Source organism: Chelonoidis abingdonii, chromosome 15 (assembly GCF_003597395.2).
Source record: "Chelonoidis abingdonii isolate Lonesome George chromosome 15, CheloAbing_2.0, whole genome shotgun sequence".
Classification (NCBI taxonomy): Eukaryota; Metazoa; Chordata; order Testudines; family Testudinidae; genus Chelonoidis; species Chelonoidis abingdonii.
In genome coordinates this window covers 14,024,774-14,044,571 of record NC_133783.1, presented here as the reverse complement: position 1 = coordinate 14,044,571, position 19,798 = coordinate 14,024,774, and the positions used below count along the sequence as shown (strand labels likewise).

Genomic DNA, 19,798 nt, shown 5'->3' with positions numbered 1-19,798 from the left:
TGCCATAGTATTGCCCCCACTCACTACTGTTCAGTAACAAAGCTTATAATGCCAGGTCTTCTACTAGAGATGAACTGAAAAACATGAATCTGTTTCCTGTGCATAGTAATGCATTATGAGAAGAGCCTGTAGAGAACATCTGAATGAACAGTCCAGCATTCAAATGACTAATGCAACAGCCCACTGAATATTGAGTCACTTGCGATCAGAAAAAAAAAAAAAAAAAAATCAGACACAGGAATCCCAGAAATGCACATAAGCCAGCAGCACAAGTGCTTTTCAAAGGGAAAAAGGATCTTGATGGATTCTGAGAAACATACTATACATGCAGAACAAATTAACCATCTCTGTCGGTACCTTACACAGAAATAATGCAAACACCAAAATGCATTCAGTTTCTCCAAAAAATTCTCTCCTTCAAAGGAACTGTATTATGCAACCTGTTCTTCTAGAAAAGGTAGGTTAGATACACCTTGTTCTGAAACACATCAATGCCATGCATGGTGAGTCACTTGGAGTTCACTGTAGAGCAGGGCAAAGCACTCGTTCTAACCAATTAAACATATTTTCTCTCCAGTTGCACTCAGCCTCTGCCAGCTCAGGAGCTGAGGGCCAACCTCAGTACCTGGTACAAACAACACCAGTGGACCATCAGCTTTGGTACTGTGACTTTTTAATCATTTCTCGGTACAGTAGAACCTCAGAGTTAGGAACACCAGAGTTATGAACTGACCAGTCAACCACATATCTAATTTGGAGCCAGAAGTATGCAATCAAGCAGTAGTAGACACAAAAAAAAAAAAAAAAAAAAAGTACCGTATTAAACATAAGCTATTAAAAAATAAAGGGAAAGTTTTAAAAAGATTTGACAAGGTAAGAAAATTTTTTATGTTTATTTAAATTAAGATGGCTAAAAGCAGCATTTTTCTGCTTCGGTAAAGTTTCAAAGCTGTATTAAAGTCAATGTTCAGTTATAAACTTTTGAAACAACAACCATAACCATTTTGTTTAGAGTTATGAACAATATCCATTCCTAAGGTGTTCATAACTTTGAGGTTTTACTGTCTATGTAACATAAGGCTACCGGTTGGGTCATCGGCAGCCATACTCAAACGTACGACCTCTGTTTGTAAAAGCATCAGCCTCTACTTCCTAAGCTAAAGAAAACCACACCAGTTAGCTAAGGTTTTTGAATGTTTCAAAAAGAAAAAAGTCGAGCTGGTCAAAAAAATGGAACCATTTTTTGTTGAGAGCGTGTGCTTTTTTCCATCAAAAGATTTCAAAATCTGAAACAGCAGTAAGAAAAAAAATAGAGAATAAAAGCAATGGTACTTTTAATGGTTTTTTTAAACTTCTGAGAAGGCAATGTAGTGCATGCAAGAATTGATATCTCTAGGAAATGAAAACTTAGCCACAGAACAGCTAAATCATGGGTAGCAGCAGTAGCTTCATATTCCCTGCAGTATCCTGCCAATGTGCCTTAATCCTGAGCTGAAGCCAGCACCTCCTCAGGTAAGAAGCTGGCTTTATTTTCATGCCTGTTCAGGTTCTTAGCCTCTCTGCTGAGACTGTCAGCAATGGTGCCCATTAAATCCTGTTGTCATTACTGAGATAACTGTTGTGGTAAGAACACCTGTCCACTATAAGCTGGTTTGAGACCTTCAACTCATTTAATATTGACCATCAAATTGCCATCAAGAAGTAGGTAATCATTTTTGGGGACAGATCCTCAGCTGCTGTAAAATGTCATTGTTTTGTTGACTTCAATTGAGCTATGACAATCTACATTAGTTGAGGCTCTACTCTTGTTCTCTAAACTCTCATCACAAGTACTACCAGTCCACTGAGCTATTTCCTCTCACCCTGTTTCATCTCTTTAGTAACTAACTGACGTTTGACGTATATACATATCACCACCACCTATAGTTGGCATGAATATTTGCAAAGTGTCCTCCCTTTACAGGAAACGTTCATGTGATATTGCCATGCAACCCTTTGTAGGCTCTCCATGTCTGAATGATTGGATGTGCCAACTGAAGATTTAAAAAATATTAGCCTGAAAAGAGCAAACAAGCAGCCTAAATTTAAAAAAGAAATCTCTCCCATATCAGATAAACTCATTTGTGTTGATGAAATCTTATTCCTTTTACGCAACCCTTAAAATCCACTTGGAGTGCTGAGAATGGAGTTTTTCACTACTGCTTTGAGAAGAAAGCTATGTTAACATGTAACGAAGAACCAAGTCCTTCATGATCACATTAACCTGACCAAACATTTGCTACCATCCTTTAGAAATTAAGGGAAGGGGGAAAGAAATCAAGGTTGTTGTTCTGATGGTCTTTACTCAGGTAAATAGGAACTATAAAGCAATACACTAGAGAAAGGGAACAAGGTTATGAAGCTACAGCTATGGCTTTCATTTCATTTACCGAAGCATATTAATGGCTCGCTTCATTCTTTATTTCTCTGGAACAACATTTTAAAGTGCTCTCACACAAAGCACAAAAGTAGAGTAGCCTTTCTGGTGAAGTGGATACAGTTTCCATATAACAGAGCGATGCCATCAAGTGGTCAATCAATGCACTGGTTGTCTGCCAGCAGGGATTTTCTTAATCTTCATGGAACAAACTGGATGTGTGTGAAAAACCACCATACAATTAAAATACAATTCATTTTACCTGAATAAAAGAATGCTGTATGTTACAAAACAAGGCAAACTGAAACACCTCATCCATCTCCAAAACAGAGAACAGCGAGAATACTGTAGGGGTAAGCATCCATGTCTAACTAAAAGACTATTTTATATTCTTATGGTTTTGCAGTGGGATAGAATTGGAGAATTGATCTATTGAAGACAATGTAGTGACAAAACAAAATTTAAAAAGGTTTAAAATAATAATTCAGCTACATATGTAGTTTAGAATTTGAAACATTATAGCAGTACAACCTTTCCTGCTATTTCTGACGTAGTAATAAAAAGGTAGCTAAAACCTCTAAATGGAGTTTGGCAGTAAGGAACCCCTCTAAAAATATTTGCATTAATGTTGTGCCAACAAACCATAATCCCATTAGCAACGTTTTCCTGCCAGAAACATCTCCAAGTTTGTTTTAACACATTGATGTGTGTTTCTGATCATTTAGAATGAAGAATTATTCTACTGAGCTGCAGATCAATCATAATGTAATTGAAATACTATTTTGAAGCACTAGACAGTACAAAATAACTATCACTTTTTTCTTAAATACCAGGTCTAAGGCAGGATTAGTTATAGCTGATTTGTAAAAGGTATTATATAGATATAGCTACATAGCAGGGATAGGCAGCCTGTGGCACGTGTGCCAAAGGCGGCATACAAGCTGATTTTCAGTGGCAGTCACACTGCCTGGGTCCTGGCCACCGGTCCGGGGGACTCTGCATTTTATTTAATTTTAAATGAAGCTTCTTAAACATTTAAAAACTTTATTTACTTTACATACAACAATAGTTTAGCTCTATATTACAAACTTATAGAAAGAGACCTTCTGAAAACATTAAAATGTATTACTGGCACACAAAACCTTTCATCTGAGTGAATAAATGAAGACTCGGCACACCACTTCTGAAAGATTGCTGACCCCTGCTATATAGGTAGATAGATATAGCTTTTCTGCATAAAGTGTACTCAGACTTCACTCCTAGTGAGTTCTGTAATTGTTTACACTTCTATTTTCCCATTTAATTTGGGACAGAATGCAAAGCAGGTATTTTCACATTCTCTGCTGCCATCACCTACAATTCAGTACTGTGACAAAAAAGTCCTGCCCAGATTCTCACACTGAAGAGATGTAAGCTTCATCACCTGCATTTATTATGGATGTTTGACTTTGCCTCCTGTTTGGGGACTATTATACGTACATATGAGAAGTATTAGCATCATAATGTCAGTAGGGTCCAGGCTCTCCTCTGGGACAACATAACAAAAGAACACTGTTCTGTCTTTTGCAAGAATACATGGCAGTCAAATGTAGGTACTCCAGATGAGCTGATAAACATGGATTAGAAAAGGTAATGACAAACAAGGCATGTTAGCCAAACCTCACCGTACCTTGGAAAGTGAAAATACAAAATAAAATACTAATGTAAACAGATATTCCTTCCTGATTTTTCTCCTGTTATTCCCCTTTGCTCTTATATTAAGCCTTGCATTTCAAAGTAGAAAAGATACAGCTCATTCCAGAGCATCACAACGCAGCTCCCAGGATAGCTGCAAAGGGTCATTCTAGAAGCACTTGAGTCAGTTTTCTCCCAACACCTGAGGAGCATGAGTATACTACTTCTGCAGAACTTTCAGCCCCAAATACTTCATAAAACTTAGAATCAATTCTGAACCATGATCCCCTTTCATATCCAATATCCTGACACTCCACTTCAGTGCTTGAAGGACGGAGGTGCTGAAGTCCTTAAAATTAAACTAAAGTCCTTTCTGTTAGTCTCTGATGGACTGCCAATAAACTCTGTATGCGTTACTCCAATTTAAAATACAGTGAAAATCGTATATATACACACATAATATGTCTTCATTAAACCAGAACAGGGCCAAATAAAGAAGTATCTGAAAACATGTCTGAAGTGATAATGATTCAATGTTGCCAGTCTTAAGCATTCAAAAATGTCAGGTTCCAAAAACCACAAGATAAGCTTAAAAATAACGATATTTTAAATAGTATTTTGGATTTTCTCTCGTTGCTTCCCCCCCCCCATAGACTTTGGGATGCAGCTGGATCTCATTTTAAGCATTTATCTGAAACCAGGTGGGCTTCTTTTGTTGTTGTTATTGAAGCAAAAACTGAGATTCTCACAATCACATGACTCCAGGAGCTGCAACTTTAAGGAAACACACCAAATACTGTGAGACTTACAATAAAATCTTGAGTAGGCAATACTGGTGTTTTCAGCTGCTTCTTAAATATGGGGCTACTCAGGAGAAGCAAGTTCCATAGCCTAGGAGCCAAACATATTGTGATAGAAGAACACTTAAAATGTAAAATGGTGTTTAAGTCCAGATGGGATGAAGCTGAAGAAGGGGGGCCCTTAACAGATCCAGAACTATGCCATTCAGGGCTTTAAAAAAAATTCAACAGGGCCATCTTTAAGTCCTTGCAAACAGACAGTGTAAAGAAAGCTAGGTAGGTGAAACTGCTCAGTCCCACAAGTAGTAGTGCCGTTGTTTCACAACAAACCACAAGTGATGGAGCAGCCCTGATGGAGTGATACCATAACTGAGTTTCCTGCTTGCAAAGTTTCTGGTCACACAAGATGTTATAAGGTCATTACCGGATGGGATGAGGTTTTTAAAAGGAATAGAAATCAGATGTTTGACACGCAGTTCCTCAATTCAGTTCTGACTGAGCATGGCACGGTGATAAACTTGATATAAATGGTTAGAGAGATGAGCCTTATTTTCAGTAGGAATTGGGCCGAAGAAAGATCAAATATAAACTAATTCTAAGTATTTAGTTCCAGCTGTCTATTAACTCATTACACCCCTTACTGCCCAGTTCATGGCCCTTTTGTCCCTAACTCCACCCAGGGCCATCTCCAGGCACCAGTTCAGCAAGCAGGTGCTTGGGGCGGCCAAGGGGAAGGGGCAGCATGTCGGGCTCTTCGGCCCCTCTCGGAGGGAAGGAATTGCCGCCGAAGAAAGCAGTGCAGTGGAGCTACCGCCAAATTGCCGCTGATCATGATCGCAGCTCCCCCTCTCGCCGCTTGGGGCAGCAAAAACTCTGGAGCTGGCCCTGACTCCACCCATCAAATTGGTAACAACGACGTGAAAGCCATATGAAGAACCAGAGATCTGTTTGTACAGCTGGGGAGGCATCCTGATGAGCTGAAATTAACAGGTACATGCACTGTAATCGTATTTATAGCATTTTATGATTAGTAATATTTATATAGATAAATTTCTTCATTTATGAATATATAGCATCTTTATTAAAGCATCTTTATTAAACAGGTGTTATATTGCAAGGCCTGTGCAATGCATCACTTACTTTTGACTAAATAGATTGCTTAATAATCTTAAAACTTAATCTCATTTTCTAAAACCACCAACAGCTTAAAAAACAGTCACCATTTTTTTTTCAATCAACTTGCAGAAGGGATGATCCTTCTCTCCCTACCCACAGAAGTGGAATTTCCCCAAAATTGCCCTTGCCCAAGGCTCACAACAGGAAAGGGCCAGTGCTAGCTTTTTCTAGCCATAAAAATGTCAAGCTTTAAGGTCTGAAACCTTGTGGCCATACTGATCTATAAACATTGTGAATGGAGATCCTCCCTTCCCCTTGAGTCCAGCCGTTGCTTCTAGTCCTGAAAGAGCTTTAATATCAGACTAAGTTCAGACCTTATTAAAGTTGAGGCAATTTCTAGAGAGGTTTTAGGTTTATTAGTTTTAATCTCCCTCTTTGAGCCCTGCACATCTCAACTCGTTGGACCAAACTTTGAAACAGCTCAGTGTCCACATGTGGGGCTGGATTTTCGAGACCTCAGAACCTATTTAGGCTTCTAAATAAGAGCCATCTGTGAGGGGAGATGTAACTTCCCATCCTGCTGAAGGGAGGGTTAACTGGAAGAGGAGGCAGGTAACAGCAGGAGAACAGAGACCGGCACTATGGAGCCTGAGAGAGAGAGATGAAGACATACAAAGCAAGGAGAGAGGGGATAACTGAGGGCACCTAGCACTGAGAGTAACCCAGAGTGAGTGTTGCCCTCAATAAGTAGCATCCATCTCTTTGACATCACTATAAAAACTATCATGTTGACAGTTTTGGACTAGAACCCACATTTGTCCTGTGCTTAAATAGTTCATGACCTGTCTAAGCTACCTAGACCTCATGAATGCTATTTGCCTTCAACTCATTGCCACATCTAAGGAGTTTCTACTCATTCATGTGCATCTCTTTTCCACATCAGTCAGTGAGAGAGAGAGAGAGAGAGAGAGAGAGTGTGAGAGAGAGAAAATGTGTTGTGCTTACAACATGGAATATTAATGTACTTAGAGTTCAGAGAGCTGTTAGAACCTAGTTCATTTCATTTTTCATTATGAGCCATGAAGAACTTTCTACAGTGGCATCTGTATACAGTATATTCTTACTGAATAATAATTTTTTGTACAACTCTTTATTGGATATACATGAATAAATATTTACAGTTTATTCCACCAACCCAATCCCCTCTCTGAAATGAAAATGATCACTCATAAGCTCAGTTGAATTTAACCTTTTACCTTTCCTCATTCCCTTTTTTTCTTCATGTCTTCTTTATTAAGATGTTATACACAGCAGCTATTGCTGATATCCAGGTTATTATGGGTAGTACTTTAAAATCAAGTAAGAATAAATGTTTCATTAATAATTATGGATAAATGATTGAGAAAAGTTATTGTTAATAAATTATAAGGTATTGTAAGAGTTTGCAGAGACCTATAATTTATTTTTAATGTTCATCTTTTATTAAATAATTTTTAGAGGCAAACCAAATTAAATAGAAATACAAAGTACTAAATGTGAAATTCATGATAAATATAAGCAATGGAATGGAACAGAGACGACAGAAACAAGCATACAATGAGCACTCAGTGATAAAGTGTCTAGTCCTGAAAGGTACTGAGCATATGGTGCATACTGTTAAACATCCTCAGTTTCTATTTAAATCATTGGAAGAGATATTTAGCAGCCTTGTAGTTTGGGTATTAAGGGCTCTATTGTTTGAGGTGCTGCATTCTCTCAATTCTTAATGAAGTCAACTAGAGATGAAGGCATGTACCATCTTGCAGGAGATTCTCAAAACCTCTCAGAATTTACCACATCAGAAGGACTATAAACTGGATTCTAAGAATCTGTTTATATACAGGAGTGAAAGTAACTTAAAAGGACTTACCGGTACTCAGGAATCCTGAGGAGGGACGTGGCCTCCATCAAAAGAGGCGGAGCCTTTAAATCCCCAGGCCTTTTAAATCAGGATTTAAAGGGCCCAGGGCTAGGGCTGTGGTAGCAGCAGCTGGAAGCCCCAAGCCCTTTAAATCACCCCCTGAGCTCCCAGCTGCAAAGGTGGCTGGGAGCCCTGGGGTTCAGGGACAATTTAAATGGGGCGATTTTGGGCCTGGGGCTCTAGCTGCTGCTACTGCAGCAGAGCCCCAGGCCCTTTAAATCACCCCCTGAGCTCCCAGCTGCAAAGGTGGCTGGGAGCCCTGGGGTTCAGGGGCAATTTAAATGGGGAGATTTAGGGCCTGGGGCTCTAGCTACTGCTACTGCAGCAGAGCCCCAGGCCCTTTAAATTGCTGACAGAGCCTCAGGGCTCCAGTAGGAGGGCCTGGGGCTCTGGCTGCCGCTACCCTCCAGGGTCTTTAAATCATCTCTGGAGCCCTGCTGCTGGAGCCCTGGGGCAGCAGAGCTCTGGTGGCTATTTAAAGGGCCAGGGGTGGTAGAGGCAGCGGGAGCCCCGAACCCTTTCAGTAGCCACCAGAGTCTTGCTGCCACTACCCCAGGGCTCCGGCAGGCTCCGGGTGGCCTTTAAATTGTACCCGGAGCCCTGGGGTAGTGGCAGTGGGGCTCCAGCAACGATTTAAAGGGCCTGGGATGGCAGCGGCAGCAGGAGCCCTGGGCCCTTTAAATTGCCACTTGAGCCCTGCAGCCGCTACCCCAGGGCTCTGGCAGCAATTTAAAGGGCCTTGGGCTCCAGCCCTTTAAATTGCTGCCTAAGGAAGCCGGTCCACCCTAGTATGGTGCACTAGCTCTTGCCAGCAGGGGTGGTAGGTTTGCAGAAATTTTGATGGTGCCCAGAACTTGCCCCTGCCCAAACTCTTCCCCCCCAAACTTCACCCCCACCTGCCCAAGGCTCTAGGAGGGAGTTTGAGAAGGGGAGGTGGTCTGGGGTGCAGGCCCTGTGCTGGAGCAGGTGACTGGGGTGCAGGGTACAGGTTTGGGAGGGAGTTTGGGGATAAGGAGGAGTGTGGAGGGAGGGGGTGTAGGGGTGAGGGCTGTGGGTGGATTTGGGATGTGGCTGAGAATGAGGGGTTTGGGCTGTGGGAGGGGACTCAGGGCTGAGGCAGAGGGTTAGGGTGCAGGGGAACAAGGACTCTGGCTGGGGCTGGAGATGAGGGGTTTGGGGTGTTGGAGAGGCTCAGGGCTAAGACAGAAGGTTGGGATACAGAGGGGATGAGGGTTCTGGCTGGGGGTGTGGGCTCTGGGGTGGGGTAGGGCTGGGGATGAGTTTGCGGTGCAGGCAGGCTGCTCTGGGACTGGAGCCAGAGAGAAGGACTCCCCCCTGCCCTCTCCCTGCTGGCGTCAGCGAGCTCTGGGGTAGGGATCCCCTTCTCCCCCCACCCCAGCAGCACACTCACCCTCCCCCCATCACTGCATGTGCTCCTAAGGCCCCTCAGGTCCAGGAATCCCCCTTGCCTCCCCTGTGGTGGGTGCCATGCTGGGGGGGGGGGCTACTATCACATGTGTACCTCCTCCCCTGCTGCTGCCCCTCACTGTAGCATCACTGGGGCTGCGCCTTGCCCAGCGTGGGGGCAAGAGCAGTGACTGCAGGCAGGGGGGCAGCTGTACTGGTGGAGGGACCCACTGGAAAATGAAAGGGTCCAAGGGGGAAGGGCAGACTGCCCTAGCAGTCGTGAGAAGAGGCACTAGGACCCTGTATCAGCAGTTAATGCAGGCAAGCAGCATGCAGCTGCAGGGGACAGGGAGAGACAAACACTCTGCTCTGGGACCCAGGGAGGTGCATGGGGGCAGCAAAGAGGGGCCAGAGCACACTCAGGGGAGGCGTGGGGAGGCAGCAGGTGGGGCCAGGGGGGAGACCCAGCCCCGAATATTTGTGGAGCCGGGCTCGGACCCAGGAGAAGGAGTCAGAGAGGGAGAGAATGCTCCATTTTCTTGCCAGTAGTTACTGCACCTTTTCTTACCGGTCCTCCGCACCGGCCAGTACCAACTTATTTTCACCTCTTTTATATATGAGCATATTATAATATAACTGGTAATACTTTACCAGGGGACTCAAACTTTGACATCATTTGATAATTACTAATGAAGTATTTTCCAATATTTTTTCTCTCACTGAACACCTTTCTAATAAAGCCTCAAGATCAAGATTACGTTGCTGGAAAACGTGAAGTCCAGCAAACTCTGAAGACTTAAAAATAATAGGATTGTTCACAAAGTAATGTTTCTTGCTTCTTTACACACAGCCTTGATATCATAAAATTTATGCTGCCATAAATACTTATTCACGCTAAAACCAAGGTGTGTTGGTCCCTGTTCTCACACCACAGGATTTCAGCAACTCCTTCTGAAGTCCCTGAAAGTCATCTGAATCCTCTGCTCAGAGAAACAGGCCCCACACAAAAAAACTTTAAAGAAATAAGCACATATATATTGGGAAAGTAATTGTCAAAAGGTATTTTAATAGCAGATCCTACTAAACTTGTTTTCTACATTGTATAATACTATCATTTAATGTTAGTATGGAGACGAGTTCTAAGACACAGATGGAAGATAAATGCTTAAATTTAGGAGATTAGATCTCATATAGAGTCTCAGCCAGTGAAGCAAGTGCCAAATACAAACTCCCCATCTGGACATGCAGGGAGACCAATTGAAGAGATAGAGAAGACACCCTTCAAAAAACGGACACAAACTTTAGGGCCGAGACAAGGAGACTAAATAAATGCAACTTTCAAATACCTAGTTCCCATGCACCAACTGATGAATAAAAAAGATGCAGTGGAAATGTGATTTGTAAACAGAGGAATCATTATGAGTGGGAATTTTTATACTCCTTAGTCCCTAAAAGGTGTTTCACTACATCTCCAAGTGCATATCAGCTATTTCATCATACAGAATTTATTACACCATATATTACAATCAGATTAACATCTCAAGAATGTGCAAGTCAAATCAAAAGCTAGGCAAGAAATCCAAAGAACTGTCTAATGACCTGCCAATTATGTACATGTACCAATGACCTCTATTGGACGAAAGCAGAATTGTACAACCAACTTCATGTCATAGACCCTATTCTGCTAATAGTTAATGGAGACTGTCCCACTGTTCAATTTGTAAGGGCCTGTGCTTTTGCAGGATGATAATCCTAGTAGAGCTGGCCAAAACTTGGGGATTTCCAGTTTGCAAGTAATTTTTATATTCAAAATTTGATGTCATTCCTAATCTGACTGGAACAAGACCAATTTTTTAAAACATTTATCCCAAACTGGAGATATGAAAAATGTTTCATTTCAGAAACACAGATACATGGTGTTTCTGAAACAAAATATGCTTCCTAAAACTAGCAATTGCTGACTCAAATTGACATGTTTGTCAGTGGTGGAATTGATAGGAACATCAATTTCATTCAGCAGCTGCCAGGGTCTGGGACAGCCCCACCATTCAGACTGGCTAGGAGCTGCGGACCCCTTGGCCTTCCAGACTCCTGAGCCAGCTGGCTCCCAAGGCTGCCTCCTCCAGAGTGTAGCAGTATGGAGAGTCAGCTGGCCATGAGTCTGGAAACCCTGGAGCAGCCCTAGAAGTATAGATTGTGGGAGCCCTGGAATGCTCAACCCCAGAGCAGTCACTTGCCAGGGCTGCCCTGGAGCTGCAGCTCCTAGAAGCTTGCGCTCCCCAGAATCCCACCAGGTAAACAGGCACAGAAACCAAACCCTTTGCTACGTTGATTCAATGCATGTTCCTGAAACCCAAACTCTTTCCACAAAATATTTCACATTCAAACAAACGAGCATTTTCCAAGAAAATTTTGTTTTGCCAGAAAATTTCTGACAAGCCCTTAATCCAAGTTCTAGCCCTACTGCTACTTTGAAGTTATAAATGGCTATGACATGCAGCAAAGTGATAGCTGTGAATTCCTTAATGAGTGTTTGTTAGCACAACACAAGTTAGAGTATAGCATTCTGCTCTCTGGGATATTTGAGTTATCCTCAAATGGATTTGATTTGCTCCTCACAGCCCAATTAGACTATTATATACTTTTGTATATTTTTCTTTTCCCGTCGTTCCTAATAAGTAACATATGTTTCATGAAGTGATGTGACCATAAGAATGGGACAAAAATTCATATCACTATTTAAATCATCCACACCACCAAGTTTCTGTGGGTTCACAAAAGAGCTACCTGTCTTTGTAAAAAAGGAAGTATACAAGGGCAGAAAACTCATTCTTATGTAAATTATGAAAATGTCAGAGATTATAGTTGTAATCACCTCTAGTCACAACCATAAACCATCCAATTCTGCATATTAGAAGCCTATCTAAATACATGTTATTACTCTCACTGCACTCTTTTGGCGTTTGTTACACTTGACTGTTGTCTCTCATCTTAAATTAGATTGTAAAGCCATGGCCAGAACAGTCTCTCCCTGTGTCTCTGTATAGTGCCCATCACAAAAGGGCCCTAATCCTGACCAGGGCCTTTGGGTGTTGTCACAGTATAAATTAGTAATAGGATAAAATAATAGTCTGTATAAAAATGCATCTTGAAAAGTCTGTCTCAAATGACAAATTTCAGGAAAGTATACCTTTAAAAGAAGCTCTTCAGTGATCTTCTATAACTGATAAAAAAGAACAGGAGTAATTGTGCAATACTTGATAGAGTTACTTCCACCTTTTCATGTTCTGTATGTAAATATATCTCCTTACTATATGTTCTAGTCTATGCATCTGAAGAAGTGGGCCATAGTCCACAAAAGCTTATGCTTAAATAAATTTGTTAGTCTCTAAGGTGCCACAAGTACTCCTGTTCTTTTTGCGGATACAGACTAATATGGCTGCTACTCTGAAACCTATAACTGCCCGAAGTATTGTAGCAGAACTACCATATACAAAATATAAAATACCCATGAACTCATTAAAAGGGTGTTATTTGCTGGCTACTTTCAGCATGGCTTAGTAAATTAGGATAAGTCACATGTTGGAAATCACATGATGTTTACTGAGCGTCACTGTTAGGCTGAGCCTATCTCATCTGATAAAAAGAGTCTGCCTAGCATCTATGTAAGGCACCTCCACTGATATCTCAGAGGGGCTATATGTCAGTTAAGCTCCCTGATCTGTGTATGGAAACTATTTTGTCCTAGAGTCACAACCCACATCTTGACTCTGGCAGACAGCGACCTTGTTCATTTATTATTCTCTGTAATTCCATGAGGAAGTGTCTTATTTTTATGATATATTTGACTTGACAAGTATTTCCCAGTTTTGCAAGAGGAAATTTATTTATTCACTGATTTCAGAGTTCTTTTGTTCTATCAGCCCCAGGCATAGTATATTATTCCTGGACACAGTACAATACTATAAACCCAAACCAAGCTCCAGATCCAAACATACTCAAACTTTGGGGAAGTCTGGATCTGAATTTGGATCCAAATTCTGCAATTCAGGCTCATCTCTATATACCATGCACATTGTGGTCAAGATCCTGAAGAGTACACGATGCGGTTTATAGGAGACAAAAATAGCCATAAGCCACCTGTTTGTATCCCCCAATCCCACCACTGGCCTGGTGCTGGGGTGATTCCCAGGTGCAAGTGACACCAACTAGGAAGCCTCAGACACAGGGCCGGCGCTAGGATTTCTGACACCCTAGGCGCCGGGACATTTCGCCGCCCCCCCCCGCGTGGGTTTTGTGACTCCGTGCCTGCGGCAGGTCCACCGGAGCCGCAGCTCCAAGACCCCGGGAGCGCCCGCGCCCCGGGCTGCCGGACCGCCGCCGCGGCTCCTGACCCGGAGCGCTCCGGGCTGCCGGACCGCCACCTGCCGCCGCGGCTCCTGACCCAGGGGACGCCCTGGGTTGCGGGCCGCTGGCGGCGGCTTCCTGACCCGGGGCACCCGGGCTGCCGCGGTCTGCGCGCTGACCCTGGGGGCGCCCTAAGCTGCTGGGCTGCCACGCTGCGCGATGACCCGGGGGCGCCCTAAGCTGCCGGGCTGCAGGCAGCTGCTGCCGCCGGCAGCTCAGACTACGCAGTGGCCGCTGCAACCATTTAAAAAATTGGGGGGGGCGCCGCTTTTTGGCGCCCCCAAATCTTGGCGCCCTAGGCAACCGCCTAGTTCGCCTAAATGGTTGCACCGGCCCTGCTCAGAGACCATTCCAGTACTCAAGGCATAACAATACACTCTCTAAGCTCACTTCCTCCTGGCCATGCCCCCTATTTTGGTGCCATAAGGGGTAGCATGAAGCCACTACAGCAACCTGAAACCAGCACAGGATCCCCTTCACGTGGTAGGATCCTATGGTTTAATATCTGCTTTGTGTCAGAGTGAATGGCACAAAGCAGACTTAATGCACTGCAGAATCAGGGCCACCTCTAATTCCCCCAGTTAATATAAAACGTCTTTGCACTATTATAAATTAATGTTTAAATCTCCCAGTCTTACAAGAGGAAATTTCCCCTATCATGAATTGTCTTGTGGCAGCAGAGTGAGGTACAGTGTATTATTCCTGAGAGAGAGAGAGAGTCATTTTACCTTAGCTTTCCTCCCAATAGCTAGAGTATGAAAAAATATTCTAACCCAACACAAACTTCCAAGGAACAAGCAGAGAATACAGTTTCACTGATTTAACATTTACTTTATGTAGATTTGCTTGCATTCAAGTACAACGGTGATGTGTATATTAACAACAGAGAGAACTGTAGATAGATAACTGGAGCTATCTAGGTCATGTACCTTAAGTACATATCACATTTTATTAGGTAAAGTGCCTGTTAATATATCTGGTCTCTCTTTTTACACTTACACAGTAACTGTATTCAGAAGAGCACTATTCCCTCCCCCCCGCCCCCAAGATGCTGCTGACTTAACTCTTTGTATGTTACGCGTGCCCCATTGCTGTTTTATTCAGAAAGACGTGCAATGCCCTGCTGTATAAGGCCAGTTTAACTTTTGCTGCCTCTACAAAACTTTGATTTGCTCTGCTTTATCTCTGTGACTCTTTGCATGCAGAGTCAGTTGTTTTAGTAGTAACTACATCTTATCTGTAAGAGGTAATGCCCACCATTTAAGGAAATGTTGAGAATTAAAGCTTGTTTGAACATGAACAGAGTTTTGCCTTCATGTGAACAGGAAATGTATGAATTAGCAACTTTCAAACTGCATTGGTGGGAGAGTGTGGAATGTTGTGTAAACTGGACTTGAGGGGGCTCATACAGTTCTACTGTATATCTTTATTAGGGTTTACACATTTTTAAGTGAAGATAACAATCATAAAAATAAAGCAAATTAGGCTCAGACATTTTACAGCCCTCTGTAGCTACAATGTTTACTTCTCCCCATCTACTGACCACCTACATACACTTTGGCCTTTAGAATCCACATTTATTTAGTCCAGCAGGTAAGCACAAAACACCATATCTTGTGTCTAAAATAAGGTATCCTATTACATATTTTGAATTCAAACCTTACAACCAAGAGATTTTCTCCTCAAGATGTTTATTTGCTTAGTAACCGTTGAAACAAGTACTCAAAAGCATTTTTGCATCCCAGGTGTCTAATATTTCAAATTTTGAGTAACCGACATCACTTCTAATCAAGAAGATCAATTATTCTGTCCCAGAAGGCAACAATACACATAGAAACATACCATTGTTATCATACAGCTGATACATCTCCTCTAAACAAGATTTTTAGCTAACCATATAAAGAATAGTCATTTGCCACTCTGGATCTTATTGCAAATCGCAAATGCCAAATAGAGCAGAACGTAGAGACTTAAATTCAAGTCATCTTTTCCCTTTAAAGAAATATTCTGAATGATGTATTCCTCTTCATATACAAATCTTTTAAAAATTTAGTATTAGAATCAGACTTCAGGTACATAGGCAGCTGATGGGTTACTCATATCTAGAGGTGACAATGAATTCAATTGATATAACTTTTCTGATATACACATGTATTGAGAAAGAGTCAAAGTCTTCCATGTATTCAGTCTAGGGGTGTCTGTTTTGTGTTAATTAAAAGAAGACTTTTGCATAGTGTGGATATACCCTTTTTAACATTCAGGACAAGATGTTCTGTATCCAACCAGCTGGACTTCATCAAAGCCCCAGAAACTGATTGGCCAGTACTGTATCCTAGCAACAACAGGCACCCTGGATGCATTCAGAGCCTTGTATGAGATAAGCAGCTAAATGGTCTATTTGTGTCCAACAATGTGTTAATATTCTGGAAAGCAGATAAAATTCTAAGGGAATAAGCATTTTCAAGTGACAGCTTCTTGCCCACTGACCCCTGCAGAAATCATTTAAACATGAAGCATAGATCGACATGGTACAAATCATAAAGGAGAAAAGTATGAAATTATTAAAAACAAAAATCACAAACTTCAACACAAACACCACTGCTTTTGCCTTCTTTTAAATTTCACAAAAAGAAAAATCAGCACACACTTTTATTTGGTTTTGCTTCTGAATTTGAGAGGTGAAACGAACAGTGATTAAGCTCACACCCACAAATATTAAGTCTAACAGTGATATAAATCTGTGGTCTCCTTTGGTCATCTGTGGTCTCCGCCTATCCCTTTTAAACAGCGAAAGAACTAGTGTTTGTTCCCCTCCTTTGGATCCAACACTGGGTATCCCAAACAAAAACAGCAAAAGTAACTTATAGTTCAGTGGTTCATGTTCTCGGTGAAGCCCCTAAGAAAAAACCTCATGCAACCATGACACTGATTAGCAGTGATGCCTGTATAAGGATACATCTGCAAAGTGTTTCCCATCCTTTCCAAAGTAAATCTGCACTGTTAAATGCCACTCCAACAATCACCTATAGAATACTGTTTACATTTGGTAGAATAACCCACATAAAAACATACCCTACATCTACTATAACTTGTGTTGGTGACAAATCGTAAGAGGAAAACTCACCATGGACCAAATGCTAACACACCTGCTTTGCAGGCAGTGAACCCTGCCAGAGCCCCACAGCTAGAAAAGGCTCCTACTCCACAGAGTACTGCTGTAGTCCTGAGCACGTTGTCAGCTGGCAACCAGAGTCCAACTGGTTGGAAGACTTTTTCTCCTCTCCCTTCAATCCAACTGGAGGCAATTCACTCCCACTGTGACCCCCTCTAAACCCACAAGGCAAACCCCAGTAGATGCCACAGAGCTTTGGGGGAGACAGAGGGATTAGGATCCAGAGATGAAAGGTGGAGGGAAGAGGAAGCTCATATGCATGAGTTCCCCATCCTTTATTCTGAGGCTCAATTAATCACAATCACATGGTACTTAGACAATCTCTTCTTACCCCTGCTGCTCCACCCTGACCATCTTCAGGACAGGTAGAGCCAACAAGAGTCCCACTGTGTACAAGTAAGAGACTTATTGGCTTCTCAGAATTGGGCAACTACTGTGCAATGCACTCATGACTTGACTCTACACATATAGTTTAGGCTCTATCATCAATTCGAAGCCAGTTGATTGTGTTCTTTGTTACACACTATGGCTACAGTTCATATGCAATCTGTTTTGGGAATGCACAGGCTACAATGGAGGCTGAATTGGTCAAACAATTTCCAGTGACGAACAACTGGAGTCTTTGTCCAAACAGACACAGCTTACTACTTCATCAAGAGAGGAGAATAACTTTCACTGTTTGAGATTGGTATAATGCCACAAAAAAGCATAGTACAATAAGCTAGGCTACATGAATCAAGTCAGCTTGGGGCAAGCTACATTTTCATTTAGTTTAAACCAATAACTATTACACATCATTTTCTCCATCTCTGCATGTGCACAAACCAGACAAAAAATTTTACACGACACATGGATATTTTAGCAGCATGTGTATTTTCTACTATTTGTATTTAGGTTTATTTCTTTTTTGTCCATATTTCCTGCCCTCCCCTGCCCCAACACACACATTTTCTTCCATGCTATGGGGTGCTATTTGTGTGTCCAAAATAATATGAGAAATCCTGCCTTGACATGATATTTCAGTTCCTTGATGATGAGACCTGATTCAATGAACAAGTTTATTATTTTTTGGCTTCCTAAGGCAAAAAAGTGTGAATGTAACAAGTAAATACCAAGACATTGGACTAATAGGATTTCTGAGCTCTTATAAATAGGCCACGTATCTTCATTGTGCAGGCTCATTATGTCCTGCGGCAATATAATCATAGAATATCAGGGTTGGAAGGGACCTCAGGAGGTCATCTAGTTCACCCCCTGCTCAAAGCAGGTCCAATTCCCAACTAAATCATCCCAGCCAGGGCTTTGTCAAGCCTGACCTTAAAAACCTCTAAGGAAGGAGATTCCTCCCTAGGTAACCCATTCCAATGCTTCACCACTCTCCACGTGAAAAAGTTTTTCCTAATATCCAACCTAAACCTCCTCCACTGCAACTTGAGACCATTACTCCTTGTTCTGTCATCAGGTACCACTGAGAAGTCTAGATCCATCCTCTTTGGAACCCCCTTTCAGGTAGTTGAAAGCAGCTATCAAATCCACCCTCATTCTTCTCTTCTGCAGATTAAACAATCCCGGTTCCCTCAGCCTCTCCTCATAAGTCATGTGCTCCAGCCCCCCTAATCATTTTTGTTGCCCTCTGCTGGACTCTTTCCAATTTTTCCACATCCTTCTTGTAGTGTGGGCAAAACTGGACACACTACTCCAGATAAGGCCTCACCAATGTTGAATAGAAGGGAATGATCACGTCCCTCGATCTGCTGGCAATGTCTCTACTTATACAGCCCAAAATGCTGTTAGCCTTCTTGGCAACAAGGGCACACTGTTGACTCATATCCAACTTCTCATCCACTGTAACCCCTAGGTCCTTCTCTGCAGAACTGCTTCCTAGCCATTCGGTCCCTAGTCCATAACAGTGAATGAGATTCTTCCGTCCAAAGTGCAGGACTCTGCACGTGTCCTTGTTGAACCTCATCAGGTTTCTTTTGGCCCAATCCTCTAATTTGTCTAGGTCCCTCTGTATCTTATCCCTACCCTCCAGCATATCTACCACTCCTTCAAGTTTAGTGTCATCTGCAAACTTGCTGAGTGCATATGATAGCTGTCTTGTTCAATATATTCTATCAGAGTCAGACACTTAAAATTAAAAAATAGTTTTCAAATAAACTTTTTTTCAAGATAAAATTGTTGGAACAATTTCATGATAGCCAATATAGTGATTTCCGTCATTGCATTCTTCCTTATATACACACAAGGCTCAAACTTGTAATCTCTATATAGGCAAAACTCTTAGTGAAGACAAAATGACTTTTAGGAACACAGGATTTTTCATATTAATGGCCTATTATTTGGTTCAATATCTTGTCTGTGACAGTGACCAGTAACATTCAGAGGACTGTAAAAAACCCCAGAATTAACAACTTTGAAATAACTTGCCCATGAGAGAATTTTCTTCTTAACCACTGTCATTTTATGGCTGGTTTATGTCCTGAAGCATGAGGGCTTACATCTCTTGTAATGTAATTGCAGATGCTCTAATTATCTATAGAAGTGTCTGATCCTTCTTTAAAATTCTACACTATATCACTGTGGTCAAGAACTTAGTAACAGTGAGCTCCACAGATTAATCATGTAATCTGAAAAAAGTATTTCTTTTTTTCCAGTGTTAAATATGGTGCCTGCCAGTTTAAATGAATACCCCTTCGTTCTTGTATCACATGAAAGGATAAATAGAAGTGTTCTTGCTACCTTTCACTACTTCGTATGCTTCCACACAACCCCTCATTTGTTTCTTCTCCTAACAGCCCCAATATTTTCATTCTCTCTCTATAGAAGTCTTTCCATGTCTCCAA

At 42.0% G+C, this 19,798-nt stretch overlaps 1 protein-coding gene across 6 annotated transcripts in view; it reads right to left on the bottom strand.

Annotated features, from left to right (window-relative positions):
* Nucleotides 1-19,798, bottom strand: part of GRID1 (glutamate ionotropic receptor delta type subunit 1) — an 890,324-nt gene that overhangs the window by 539,687 nt on the left and 330,839 nt on the right. The window lies entirely within an intron of this gene.